The 15,427-nt window shown below is 36.3% G+C and overlaps 1 non-coding gene across 10 annotated transcripts in view; it reads left to right on the forward strand.

Moving 5' to 3' along the window:
- The window catches only part of LOC101865577 (adhesion G protein-coupled receptor L4), a 118,266-nt gene extending 103,305 nt beyond the window's left edge, over positions 1 to 14,961 (forward strand). For 8 of the 10 annotated variants that reach the window (XR_010577600.2, XR_006691266.3, XR_010577605.2 and 5 more), the window contains 3 exons: positions 12,372 to 12,463; positions 13,861 to 14,029; positions 14,334 to 14,961. This is a non-coding gene — a transcript (adhesion G protein-coupled receptor L4). The remainder of the gene's footprint in view (positions 1 to 12,371; positions 12,464 to 13,860; positions 14,030 to 14,333) is intronic. The other 2 variants (XR_010577606.2, XR_012429183.1) reach the window with 1 other exon arrangement.
- The last annotated feature ends 466 nt before the right edge of the window (positions 14,962 to 15,427 follow it).

The raw sequence follows: 15,427 nt of genomic DNA on the forward strand, positions 1-15,427 counted from the left end.
TGCTCTCAATCTCTTGACCTCGTGTCCACCCTCCTCGGCCTCCCAAAGTGCTGGGATTACAGGCGTGAGCCACCGCGCCCGGCCAATAGGACATGATATTTTAAAACTTCCACTATTAAGTAGAAAATATTACTAGACGCTTCTAAATGTTTCATGGATATTCATAACTTTAAATATGACTGAAACTGGATCTAAATCCATGCTTCCAATTGTCGTCTTAATATTTGGAGTTTTGTAATACCATTTAATCAAATCTGATTAGATCTTCACAGATTTTAGCCATGATGGGCTTATATGGACTTGTTACATGGACTTGCAGCCTGGCTGGCAAATAACACACTTCAGAAGTAAGAAAAACGTCAGTTTGTCATTTTCTTGTTTGTATTTTCCTTAATAGTATTAATTTTAACACAGTGCACTTGGAGACATCTTAAGTCTTATTTGTCCATTTCATTAGGATTACTTTATTAAAACTAAATAGTGTGTGCTGATAGGCATGTATACAATATGATGCAGTAGGCTGAAAGATAAAGAGGGGGGACTTCTCCACCTTGAGGAAGAAATACCGCCTTCAGAATGGCTCAGCTCTGATATGGGACTTCACTCCATAGAACATGGAAAAAGTGAGGACACCAATGTCATTCATTTTTTAAGTATTAAATTTTAATTTTTCCTTGAGAAAGTATCAGTTGGAATTCGAATGTGTTCTTTATGTACCCCAACTGATATTTTTTTGACAATCCACTTTGGAAATCACTATCATGAAATGGTTATACAGTTATATTTGGACTCTAAAGGATGGAAAGCTTTGTTGTTAACCAGAACAGGAAAAATTACCACCTTCTTTAATCCCTTCACCACAGAGAACAGTGAGGACACGTGTCTCCAGTAAAGGATAATTAGCACAGTACACTAAATCCTGTTGGCTATTAACAAGGGCTTCATCACTGGTATCATGACTAATTTGAATGAACACTAATGCAAAATAGCTAACCATATTAATGCTTACTAATATGTTGTTCCTCTCCTTTAACTATTTCTCAAAGGCAGTAATTGTTAGCTACACATGTAAATAAATGTTTGTATAATTAAATTCTTAAAATTGTAGATGTCAGTTTAGCTTCTCTTTATTGTTCCTTCATATGTAGTTTGGTAGCTTTGTAAAGTGCTCAGGAGCATAAACTCTATAACTTGTCTACTAGATATGAATGTTGGCTCTGTTACCCCCTAATTGTATTACCTTGGGCAAGTTATTTGACCTCTTTCTGCCTCTGTTGCCATAAATGTGAGACAAATACAATAATAAGAGCAACAACAGAAATAATAATGGTAATGGTGATAATATTAAGGCAAAGAATGCTTATCCTGGAAAGTTGGTGAGAGGGTTAAATAAATTCATAAATAAAACAGACTTGGAACAATGTCTGGCACATAGAAAATACTCAATTAATATCAGCACTCAAAATTTTAATTTGGGGGGTGTGGAGGTGATCATTTACTTGAGTTTCAGTATAACAGTAGTTTTTAAGTACATGCAGAATGCCACATCATCTCAGAGTGATTATTCATCTAATTGGGTTCCTCTGCAGTCAATGCCTGGTAGGACAACATTGCTGTTTACCAAAGTATAAATCTCAAGAGTTCATTGCATTTTTATGATACTGTTACTATCCCAGAGTGATCTATTAAAATTTTTCTCCTTTTGTGATATAAAAGAGCCTACCTGAATATATTTATTATGGTTTCAGATGTTTCAGTGTGTTTCAGATTACTTAATTTTTTTTCACGTAATTATAGACTGCACTCCCATTTCTCTGAGGTCTGCTTTCTGCTGAGCTGAGTGTTGGTAACCTCAGCAGAGAAATATCTTTTAGCTCTGTAGATATTCCCAAGTGTGCTAAATCCTCACCCTAGTGAGTGCTGAACATGATGAGGCTCATGGTGTTAGCAGAGAGACACCTCCTAACAGTGTCATGTAGTTGTATGTGGGGCTGAAAGTTATTCTATCTTTCTTACAAATCTGACAATAGGTGACCAAACACTGGTATCATACTTGCTGTGAATTTTCACAAATGTACTAATACCATTTTATACCTGTGCATTATACATTTTATTTCTAACCATTATTTTACTAACAAAAGGTGTTTATCAGGTACTGGCTCTATCCACTGCTTTCATACACAACTGTACCATATGTACCAAGGAGTCTCCAAGGAGAAACAGTTCTGCCAAGCCCAAATGTATCATTTTCTGGGTTCAATCCTTTTATGTGCCCTTTCATAGACTACACACTTTTAGGACATTTTATCAGTTTTAACATATACACATATATTCAGTTTCCACAATAGTTGGAACATCTAAAAATTTAGCCCCTCTTCCTTTGAGGTCTCTTTCAAACAATTATAGATCAACCTGTGTGAAGAGGGTGACATTCTTGGGGTTTTCCACTAAGAAGTTTATGTCCTCACGTTATAAAAAGATCAGATGTGAACAAAACTTGAAAGCTATGAAGTTAGGGTTGACATGCCAGATGCCAAGTGTGCTAAATTTTAGATAAACAATGGATTAATTTTTAAGTGTAAATATGATCCCAAATATTGTGTGGAATTAATATTAATATTTGGAACCAAGATACTGGTATCCTATATTTTTATTTACAACATCTGGCAATCCTATGTGAAGGACATATAAAGTTAAGAATTTTACAGAAGAAATATGGTAGGTACTATAAATTAGTATTTATTTTAAACTGGATTTTAAATCTTACACAATTTAATATTAAGTTAAACCTTTTGAGATTTAAAATCAAGTTTAAAATAAATACTACTTTAAAGATAATTAAAACTATAATTATAGGGTATTTCATTTATATACATATACACATTGTATTTAGCCCATTCTCACACCACTACAAAGAACTACCTAAGACTGGGTAATTTATGAAGAAAAGAGGTTTGAATAACTCCCAGTTCCTCAGGCTGTACAGGAAGCATGGCTGGGAAACTTTCAATCATAAAGTGAAGGAGAAGCAAGTACATCTTCACATGGTGATCAGAGAGAGAAAAATAGTGAAGGGAGAGGTGCCACACACTTTCAGCCAACCAGATCATCATGAGAACTCTATCACAAGAACAGCAAAGGGGAAAGTCCGCCCCCAAGATTCAATCACCTATACCAGACCCCTCCTCCAACACTAGAGATTACAATTCAACATGAGATTTAGGTGGGGGCACAGAGCCAAACCATATCATACCTACACACACATACATGTACATGTGCGTGTATTTCTCCCTATATTAGTTTTCTATTGCTGCTATAACAAATTACCACAATTCAGTGGCCTAAGACAACACAAACGTATTATCTCACAGTTCTGTAGGTTAGAAGTCTGGGTATAGCATGGCGCAGCGGTTTTTTCTGCTTAGAGTCTCACTGGGCTAAAATCAAGATATCAGTGTCTCTGGAGGGAGTGGGGAAGAATTCGTTTCCATTTTTATTCAGGTTGTTGGCCAAATTGAGTTCCATGCAGTTGTGGGACTAAGGCCCCATTTCCCTGCTGACTGTGAGACGGGGCTCCTACTCAATCTGCAGAGGCCTCCCACCTTTCCCGACTCATGATCTCATTCATCTTCAAAGCCAGCAACAGCTCCTGGTGTCTTTTCCTGCTTAAATTTCTCTGCCTCCACTTCACTTTTGCCTTATCTCTTCCACCAAATCTCCTCTGCCTCAAAGGCTCATGTGATTATATTGGGTTCAACCAGGTAATTCAGGATCACCTCCCTATCTTAAAGTTTATAACATTAATTATATCTATAATATCCCTTTTGCCATATTCATAGGTTCTGGGAATCAGGATGTGGACATTTTTTTGGAGAGGGGGGCATTATTCTGCTTTACACCACCCAATTTTCTGATACTCTGTGATAAGCATTGTAACTAAGGCACTTAATATGGTAATCTCAATTGGGAAATGGTTAAGAAAAAAAAGTAAATCAGACAGAAGACAAAACCTGTACTACTTTGATTCCAACTTAACTCATGGACAATTAATAGAGCATAATTTAAATTTTTGATGCTTAAATTAATAACTACATAGGTCCAAGCATGGTGGTTCACGCCTGTATTCCCAGCACTTTGGGAGACCTAGGTGGACAGATCACTTGAGCGCAGAAGTTTGAGACCAGTTTGGGCAATAGGGCAAAACCCCATCTCTACTTAAAAATCCAAAAAATTAGCCAGGTACGGTGGTGCACACCTGTGGTCACAGCTACTTAGGAGGCTGAGGTGGGAGGATTGCTTGAGCCCAGGAGGTTGAGGCTGCAGTGGACTATGATTGCACTGCTGCACTCCAGCCTGGGCAACAGAGCAAAGACCCTGTCTCAAAATAAGTGCATACATACATACATAGCGATTTCTGCAGTGGTATAATGATTGAGAATGAACAGCTGTTGTATATAGCTATTCAGTAGGCCAGTGAATAGAAACCCATCCGTTGTACATGGCAAAAGCAGGTCTGTCATAGGCCAGTTGACTTGAAGGTAATAAAACTATTTGAAAGAGCAAAGACGTTGTAATTATGATACATCCTTAAATGAACCAGATTCTGTTGGATATATATATATGAAAAATTTAAGCATGGGTCTAAAAGTGCCGTAAGAGAAATATTTTCATTTTTTTCGATGAGATCTAACATCAGCATATAGATGGCTTCATCAATTATTGAGAAAAAAACTAAGAAAGGAAAAATGATTGATTGGGATGCTTCATTTTGAAGTCTGATTTTGAAGCCTTTGGGTTGAATGTACCTGTAGGTCTAAATCCTTCAGAATTCGTTGTCATTCTTTCACCAACTCATCTACTTAAATTTCTTGTTTTTTTTTTTATAAAGACACTTAAAAAATTTTAACATACTGTCAAACAACAAAATGTATGTGCTAAGCTTTGAAATACATGAAATATATGAGCTGCATGTATCTGAAGTTAAGAAACAGGTCTCTTTATAGATAAATATCACTTAAGATGAAATAAAAATGACTTTAAATTTAAAATATCGCTTTATCTCAAGGGTTAAGTGTTCATGACTTTGAGTGATGTTTTTTTTCTTCACAGCTATTTTTATTCTCTTCTGTATTCTGAAGTGCAGCATTGAATTTCAAAGTTCCTATACTTGCCATCTAAAGTCCTTGCCCTGTTTATTTCTATCAAAATATCATGGAACCCAAGTTGACAATCTAAAATTGTTAAAAAAATAAATAAATAAAAATAAGAGAGACAAAAGTGATAATGAAGGAATGTTCATTTATAAATCATTAGTTATCCCTGGTGCTTTTGTGGTGCTAACATTTAGAGATTAATAAAGGGACCACAGTGAATTAAATAAGCACACAGAGGTATGCACTAAGGAGTAAAAGTGCATCTCATTTGAAAAGCACTATTTTCTTAATTCAGAAGAATACCAGTGATTTTTCTTACATTTTGAAGTATTACCCAAGTCTGCTATCATGATGTTAGACACTGTTATGTAAACAGTGCTGATAGTATGTTTTTGTTTGTTTGTTTGTTGTTGTTTTTTTTTTTTTTTTTGAGAGGGAGTCTTGCTCTGTCGCCCAGGCTGGAGTGCAGTGGCACGCGGTCTCTGCTCACTGCAAGCTCTGCCCCCCGGGTTCACACCATTCTCCTGCCTCAGCCTCTGAGTAGCTGGGACTACAGGCACCCACCACCGCGCCTGGCTAATTTTTTGTATTTTTTTAGTAGAGACGGGATTTCACTGTGTTAGCCAAGATGGTCTCGATCTCCTGACCCCCTGATCTGCCCGCCTCAGCCTCCCAAAGTTGATAGTATCTTTCTAGCTGCTCAACCCAAAATGCAGACTTTTATCATCTATTCTGCAAGTCATTACCTCCAGGTTAACTGAAAACTATTTTTTATTATTAGAAATGCTTTCTAATTGTTTATCATCTTTTTTTGAGGTATCCTTTTTTTTTTAACCTCACCTCAAATGCTTCATATTTATTTTATAAAATTCCCCAAAGATCTTTTTCCATACCGTGTAAGCTTTATTTCCACCTCTAAGTACATAAACTCATGTGTCTTTAGATGTCTTTAGGTGATACTGATTCTTTATTTATAGCTTTGACACTGTTAGAAAAAGGATTTAAAGTAGCTTATATATTTATGGATAAAGAGAGGGCACAGACAATATAAAGGAGTAAATATGAGTTTTGCCAGTTACCTCAAATTTGCTGGATATTTTAATATGACATTGGGGGTAACTGGGCAACGGGGGATAACTGCGAAAACCTGTATTTTTCTTAATTTACAACTTTGCTGAATATTGTAATATAACTTTGGATCGTATAATTCAGGAAATTTTGAGTAATGAAAGAGAAACATATTCTAAATAATTTAGGTAAGTATTTTTCTGGTAAAAGTTATTATTCTGAAACAGAGTTAAAGAAAAAAATTGTTATGGACTGTTGTTAAATGGCATGGGAGACTTTATTCAGGACTGTTGTGATAGGTGTCAAAACTACGTCAGGGGAGGTAGATTGGCCCAACGCTGAAATCAGGGGATTTATAGCCAAGGTGCCAGTTAAGGGTAATGGAATAATTACTGAGAAGGGACAACATGGGTAAGGGGAATTCTTGCTAAACTGACTTAACAGGATTCCTACTGAATGGCAAGTCAGGATGACAAAATATCAAGGATGTGAGTTGAAGAATTTGACTAGGTATTGAGAATGATCAGGTATCATTAGTGAGGAGATTCTCTCTAAACTGACTTATCAGGAATTTTACTAAAATTGGACTCCACAAGATCAGACACTGAAGCCCAAGGTCAAGGCTTACCTAGTTGTGAAGAGGGCTCACAGGAACCTGGCTCGAGCTTGGTCAAGGAGAGTGTCAGTTTTTTAATGACCAAGGCAAGGGAAGAACATGTTGGCATACAAAGTTCGCATTGTGCAAAACAGTAAAGAATACTTGTCATTCTCTACATTTCCCTGAAATTAAACTTAGGTCTGATTTTATCATTTGATTTTTGGTTTTTTAATAGAAGTACATGGCACCGAGTTTGTAGGCAAGATGGCATTTAAACAGAGTGGTGAGGGAATGAGCCATGGGAATATCTTAGTGCCCAAGTTCAGCTACCCTATGGCATGGTGCATGGGGTACTGGAAAAACTATGGCAAACTCACTGTGAGTGGAGTGAAGTGGTCAAAAGATAGAGAAGTACTGCTTGGGGGAGGAGGTATAGCAGAGATCAAATCATTTTGTGTCCAGAATTGATGGGTTCTTGGTCTTGCTGACTTAAAGAATGAAGCCAGGGACCCTCGCAGTGAGTGTTACAGTTCTTAAAGATGGTGTGTCCGGAGTTAGTTCCTTCAGACATTCAGATGTGTCTGGGGCTTCTTCCTTCTGGTGGGTTCGTGGTCTCACTGACAGGCGTGAAGCTGCAGACTTTCATGGGGAGTCTTACAGCTCATAAAGGCAGCATGGACCCAAAGAGTGAGCAGCAGCAAAATTTATTGCAAAGAGCAAAAGAACAAAGCTCCCACAACGTAGAAGGGGATCAGACAGGGTTGCTGCTTACTGGCTCCGCTGCCTGCTTTTATTCCCTTATCTGACCCCACCCGCATCCTGCTGATTGGTCCATTTTACAGATAGCTGTTTTACAGAGAACTGATTGGTCCGTTTTAACAGAGTACTGATTGGTGTGCTTACAATCCTTGAGCTAAACACAGAGTGCTGGTTGGTGCATTTACAATCCTTGAGCTAGACAGAGTGCTAGATGGAAAAGTTCTCCAAGGCTCCATCCGGCTCAGGAGCCCAGCTGGTTTCACCTGGTGGATCCTGCACTGGGGCTGCAGGTGGAGCTGCCCGCCACTCCCGAGCCGAGCCTGCACTCCTCAGCCCTCCGGCGGTGAATGGGACCGTGCACCACGGAGCAGGGGGCTGCGCCCTTTGAGGAGGCTCAGGCCATGCGGGAGCCCACAGCAGCGAAGGAGCTCAGACATGGCGAGCTGCAGGTCCCAAGCGCTGCCCGGCGGGGAGTCAGCTAAACCAGGCGAAAATTTGAGTGCAGCATTGGCGGGCCGGCACTGCTGGGGAACCCGATGCAATCTCCGCAGTTGCTGGCCCAGGTGCTAAGCCCCTCACTGTCCTGGGCCAGTGGCGCCGGCACGCCGCTCCATGTGCAGGAGCCCGCCGAGCAGGCGCCTGCCAGAACTTGCACTGGCCTGCGAGCGCCACTCGCAGCCCCGGGTTCGGCCCCCACCTCTCACTCCACACCTCCCCACAAGCTCCCACCTCAGCCATCCCAGAGAGGGGCTCCCACGGTGCCACGGCGGGCTGAAGGGCTCCTCAAGCGCCGCCAGAGTGGACACCAAGGCCGAGGAGGCGCCAAGAGTGAGGGCTGCTAGCACATAGTCACCTCTGAATTTCAGACCTTAAAACCCACTGTGCGATCTTTTACTTTAACTCTGAATGACATAGGAAGCCATTGGAGGATTCTGAACAGGGAAAAGATGTGGCTTACATTTTAGAGAGATCAATTTGAGTGCTGTGATGAGATAGATTATAGGAAAGTAAGGACGGCAGAAGAGAGATCAATTAGGAAGTTTCTGAAGTAGTGCAGAGGAGGCATAATGGTGGCCCTTTTCAGGATAGTGTCTGTGGAAATGGTAAGTAGTTGGTGGTCATATTCTGAATATGTTTTGAAGGTAGAAATAAAGAGTTCACTGACTGATGACAGAATAAGATAACTTTTTTTGAGATGGGGAAGATTGCAGAAAAAGATAGGTTATTTGTGGGAAGAACAGCAGTTTGGTTTTTGACTTTTCTTTTTTATTTTATTTTTTGAGACGGAGTCTCACTCTGTCACCCAGGCTGGAGTGCTGTGGTGCCATCTTGGCTCACTGCAAGCTCAGCCTCCTGGATTCACGCCATTCTCCTGCCTCAACCTCTCAAGTAGCTGGGACTATAGGCGCCCGCCACCATGCCGGGCTAATTTTTTGTATTTTAGTAGAGACGGGGTTTCACCATGTTAGCTAGGATGATCTCGGTCCCCTGACCTCGTGATTCGCCCGCCTTGGCCTCCCAAAGTGCTGGGATTACAGGCGTGAGCCACTGCGCCCAGCCGACTTTTCTTTAACTCACAGTGCCTATTAGACTTCCAAATGGAAGAGTTAGATTGAGCCTAAGGACAGACAAAATGGACATGTAACATTAGAATGAAGGTTTAGGAAGTACCTATCTTGGGACTCAGCATTTAAACCCGGATTTAATCAGTTATAATGCATTAGTAGATCAAATAATGAAGGGACAAAAAATATTCTATGGAGAAAAACAGCATAGGAAGGTTTGAGGAGCTAAGAAAGTGACATTCCTATAAACAATTGATAAAGGCCAGGAGTATACTAAACAAAGCAAAGAGTGGCATGAACCGTTGGATCTGAACACCTAGGAAGTGAGAATATATAGATAGGTCTAATGATTGATGTTCACAGTAATCATTTATTTCTCTGTGTCTTCCTCCTTTGCTTCTACTGGTCATTCAAGACTGGCTTAAAAATCCCTGTTTAGGGTGCAATCACCTGGGTTATTTCATGACACTAAGTAAACAACTACATAGTGCTTTCTGAATCTTGTTGCACTTGCCTGTTTTCTGGTCATCTTCTCCAGCATACTATAAGTTCTTTAAGAAGAAGACCTATAGTACACGAATAATTATTGAACAAACGAGTAAATAAACCTTTGCACTTCAAATAAAATCTAAGTGATAATTGTCCCTGTCCTCACCCAACTCATGTCATGCCACTCTTCGCTTTGTTTACTATACTTCAGCCACCTTTATCAATTGTATATAGGAATGTCACTTTCTTAGCTCCTCAAGCCTTGAGGATTTTCCTCTGCTGTTTTTCTCCATAGAATACTTTTTGTCCCTTCATTATTTGATCTGCTCATGTATTATAACTGATTAAATCTGGGTTTAAATGCTAAGTCCCAAGACAGGTACTTCCTAAACCTTCATTCTAATCTTACATGTCCATTTTGTCTCTCCTACCAGTTCTAATGTGAGAATTAATAGCATTTATCACAGTTTGTAGATTTATAAGGATTGTATGATTATTTGTTTACTATCTGTTTCTCAATAGAATCTATGAGAACAAAAGACCATGTCTGTTTTAATCATTAATAGGTACCTAGCCCTTGCCACTGCACAAGACACTTTATAGGCCCTTTAAAAAATTCTTAGCATAAGTGAAAATAAAAAGTTCCACATATTTGTATTATTATCAATGAATGTGGATTATATAATCAGTATGTTTGTGATTTTTGGATAACATAAAACTATAACACCTTTTGATAAACATGTTTTAATCTGTTTTCTCCTAAATTTGGGAAAATATGTGTTAATGGAATAAGAATTAGTCTCCCACTTGCCCAGCAGCACCTGGGTTTTATAAGTATATAAACATTTTCCATTTTTTAGGGAAAAAATGTACTTTTTCAAGATTTGGATCACCTCAGGGAATGTTCCATTTCCTCTCTTCACTAGTTCAGCATGTGATGTAGAAGAGCATATCCAAAATGAATGTGAACTTCTGAAAAACCATTAATATGAGCAACTATTTTTCAAAGTCAGTTTTATTGAAAACAGAAGTTTAAGAAACTTAAATAAATTACTATTTATGTGGAAATTACTATTATGTGGTAAATTTGTGGATCTAGAGAACAGTTTTTCTTATCATTTACTTTATCTTCTAACTCTTTGTTGAGATAACAAGATCAATATAAATACCTCATAAAATTATTTTAGAATTTTCAAACCGATAATGGTTAGGCATATATTATTTAGACTAAATTTTACAACTCTTATTTATAAATATATGTGCATATATTTATAAAATTAAATAGAGTTATTTCCAAATTTATACAAAGAAGCTATAGCTATTGAAACTTAGAAAATACTAAGTATTCCAGTTTCGTGAGTATGAAAGACTACTTATAAAATTAAATATTATTTAATTGTCATTTCAGTTAATTATCTGAGCATACAAAGAGGATGGAACTATCACCTAAATCAATTTAAATATTATTTATCTCACCTCTGCAATTGCTAAAGTATGGAAGCACTACTATAATTAGGATTAATTACTCATATAATTAGAAGTAATGGACATTTGGAAACAGGAAGAAGAGACTAGATCCCTTATTCCTCTGAGATTTCCTCTCAAGGACCCCTCCATACAAAAGTGACAACATGAAATTCTCAGGCCCATTATTTTATACTGCTGTTTGTAATACTAAAATATACTAAGTTTTATTTTGAGAGGATACATAAAACTCATTAGAATATAGAAAAAAGAAATGTTTGAAAACTGTAAGCTTCTGAACCGCTAGTAGAAGAATTAGCTGAAAATTATAATGTTGCACCTTGCTGTTGTCATTTCAAAGGGTCTTTGGAAAAATCTGCTTGAATTAATAAAATATATTTAATAAGGGATTAGCCTTCCAACTGTTTCTATAATATTTAATATTTTAAATTATTGATATGCTCATATTAGAATATATATACATTTAACATATACCCCTCATTTAGCCTTCTAACACTGCAAATATGACTTGTAGGTCTTCAAAACTATAGAAAAAGGAAAATAAGAGGAAACTTTTCATAATGCAGTCACAGTAAAAATGTTGACAACTCTGCAATTCTATTTGGCTCATATTACAAACTATAAATAATAGACTGTATTTATTAACATTTATTTGCCTAACAACAGACATTTAATTCGTTGATGAACATTTTGAAAGCATCCAAGGTTAAATAAAAAAAAAAAAGAAATATTAACATTTGTATTAGGAGAGAATCTAGATAAATCATATGAGAGAAAGTACATTCAAACATTTCCTCACAGTAGAAATTGAGAGTGCTTTGTTGAGTTTTCTTATTTCTTTTCAATCTTTCAATTTTTCTTTTCCAGTCTAAATTTTTAAAGGGTTGACAGAATTATCACTAATATGTTTCTTCAAAGAAACAGTATATAATTTACTGAACAAAAATTTGATTTATTTAGTGTTTATACACCTTTCCAAACCAAAATTTACCTTAATGTTTATATTAATCATATTAGTGGCAGCAGATGATACTCATCAATCTTTAGGTATGATGATAACATCTGAAGAAGTTTCATAAACAAGTTGCTTTCACTACCACTTGTACTGATAATATTCAGTGATATTGTAAAGAACTATATAAATGCCATGATTTTTAGTTCCTATCTTACTGAAATCTTTACTATTTATTTTCTTTATATGTATCTAATTTAAAATGAAAACTATCCCTTCTTTGAAATTAATTCTTTTTCCAGGTTAATCTCTTGGCTTTTGGAGTTATCATATACAAAGTTTTTCGTCACACTGCAGGGTTGAAACCAGAAGTTAGTTGCTTTGAGAACATAAGGTAAATGTGTCTTTAAGTTCACTTTTTTTTTTTTTTTTTTTTTTTTAGTAATTAAAAGCTTTAGTAACTCGATAATGTTGGGAATTATTTTTAAATGATTTCGTACTTTACCATACTTAAAAGACATATTGGAAAATAGCATTTAGTACGTATATTAAGACTACAATTACTACAGATTAAGTGGTAAGAAGCAATTTTTTCAAACATACACCCCTTTGAAAGGGAAAAGAGGATGACTGTATTTTAAGGCAAGGAAGGCCTTAGTGATTTTCTTTTGTAAAATGTTTTTCAGAACTTAATAACTGTTTCTTTTTTGTTATTCCTAGTTTACATGTTGTCATGACTTTTCCTTTACACTCACCCCCTCCATCCCACCCCCTGCTTTAAAACTGATTTATTGAAACCTTGAAAATGATTTGTTCAGGAAGAGCTGAATTATGCTATAGGGAACACTGGAAACAACGTACTATTTGTGTTGCTTGGGAACACTCCTGTAGTTTCAATACCTTGCACAAGATTTATAGTTGGGATTTAGTAAATGTTTGATCAATTACTTTCTTTTAGTCCTCACCAGTCATGGTTTCATGTACTGTACTGGTTTTAATAAAGTTGAAAATGATTCATTTTCTGAAGTATACTGCTAAAATATCTACTGCAACGAAGAATGATTCGACTAAAAATGAATGAGAGAATAATCATTAGTTGCTTCATTTCCAAGGCAGTGTCCTTAGTGAGCAGGATAGAATATTGTTTTGCCAAAAGTCACAGGCATTCTGCTGAAAAGATTTAAGAGTGGTGTGTGTATTTTTTCTTTAATTTTTAAGAAAACAGTATTCTGTAATGAATTTATCTTGATATATTTTTGTATTGCAAAAGCAAAACAAAATAAAACAAAACCCTGTTTTTATATCCTACACGTTCTTTTCTTCTAAACCTGAAAGGAAAGCAGAGCCTCCTTTGATGTCATAGATATGTGCTGACCCCAGTCCACATGGTATACTTTTCAGAGTTTCTTAGGGAAAATACTTCCTAACAGATACATGTCTTACCTTCAGGAATTCCTGCAACATTACCTTTGAAATCAAAGCATGCACACTGCAGTACACCAGACAAAAATATTTTAAGATTAAGGAAATTGCTTACTTTTAAACATAATTCCATGTTTTGGTACTAGTAATTTGACTTTGGAAGCACACCCCTGCCATGGTTCAGTAGCATACCCTAAAGGCTGTCCCACTTAACTGCAGCACAACTTAGCAGTTTTGAAATTTTATTGGGTCTTTGTAAAAGGTTTCTTGGCTATAGTGAAAACTCACCTCCCACATAATTTGAGTAATTTGGGAGATGTGTTAACTATACGTGGCTTTCTTCACTGACACATTTCTAATATGTGATAGGTCTTGTGCAAGAGGAGCCCTCGCTCTTCTGTTCCTTCTTGGCACCACCTGGATCTTTGGGGTTCTCCATGTTGTGCACGCATCGGTGGTTACAGCTTACCTCTTCACAGTCAGCAATGCTTTCCAGGGGATGTTCATTTTCTTATTCCTGTGTGTTTTATCTAGAAAGGTAAACAATTTCTTATTTTGGTCGAGTCTAGTATATTCATGTAGCATCAGTTGCCGAATTGATAGAAAATTCTTACTATCATAGATTTATAACTTCTGCCTTTATTGCCTTAATCGCCTAGCTGTTCATAGGAAAATATGCTTTTTAAAGAACCTTGATATTAGAGTTATAAATATAACTTAAATGAACATATTCTGAGCTATAATACTTTGGAAAACCACATATAACAATTTATTGTGATTTGAAAAAAAATTAAATGTGATTGTTATGTAACATTTCTTTCTTTCCTTTTTTTAATTTTTAGATTCAAGAAGAGTATTACCGATTGTTCAAAAATGTCCCCTGTTGTTTTGGATGTTTAAGGTAAACACGGAGAGTGATGGATAATTACAACTGCACAAAAATAAAAATTCCAAGCTGTGGATGACCAATGTATAAAAATGACTCATCAAATTATCCAATATTAACTACTAGACAAAAAGTATTTTAAATCAGTTTCTCTGTTTACAGTATAGGAACTGTAGATAATAAGGTAAAATTATGTATCATATAGATATAGTATGCTTTTCTACGTGAAATGGTTCTGTCAAAAATAGTATTGCAGATATTTGGAAAGTAATTGGTTTCTCAGGAGTGATATCACTGCACCCAAGGAAAGATTTTCTTTCTAACACAAGAAATATATGAATGTCCTGAAGGAAACCACTGGCTTGATATTTTTGTGACTCATGTTGCCTCTGAAACTAGTCCCCTACCACCTTGGTAATGAGCTCCGTTACAGAAAGTGGAACATAAGAGAATGAAGCAGCAGAATATCAAACAGTGAAAAGGGAATGACTGTTAAAATAATAAGATGTATTTTGAATAAACTTGTTTTTTCTGTAGACTAGCTGAGAAATTGTTGACATAAAATAAAGAATTGAAGAAACACATTTTACCATTTTGTGAATTGTTCTGAACTTAAATGTCCACTAAAACAACTTAGACTTCTGTTTGCTAAATCTATTTACTTTTCCAATATTCTGAAACAAAAAAGGTTTACCTCCACAAATTGAAAAAAAAGCAAAAAAAAATCTGTTTCTAAGGTTAGACAGAGATATATACTATTTCCATATTTATTTCACAGATTGCAACTTTGGATATTTAATCAGTAAAATACAAATGTGTCAAGGTATAATATTGTTTATGCCTATCAATGTAAAAACAGTGTAATAAAGCTGAAGTATTCTATTCTATTACCTTTCAGTGAAGTGAAAGTTATACTATCTCATTAGTATATTTGAATCCTTTATTATTTTTAATTTTAGAAATATTGCAGTTCACATTGCAATATTCCCTTTTAATTTACTATTTTTAAAGGGGTATTATAAATATGAAAGTATTTATAAAGTGAATTGC

The sequence above is a fragment of the Macaca fascicularis genome, chromosome 1 (assembly GCF_037993035.2).
Source record: "Macaca fascicularis isolate 582-1 chromosome 1, T2T-MFA8v1.1".
In the NCBI taxonomy this organism is placed as follows: Eukaryota; Metazoa; Chordata; class Mammalia; order Primates; family Cercopithecidae; genus Macaca; species Macaca fascicularis.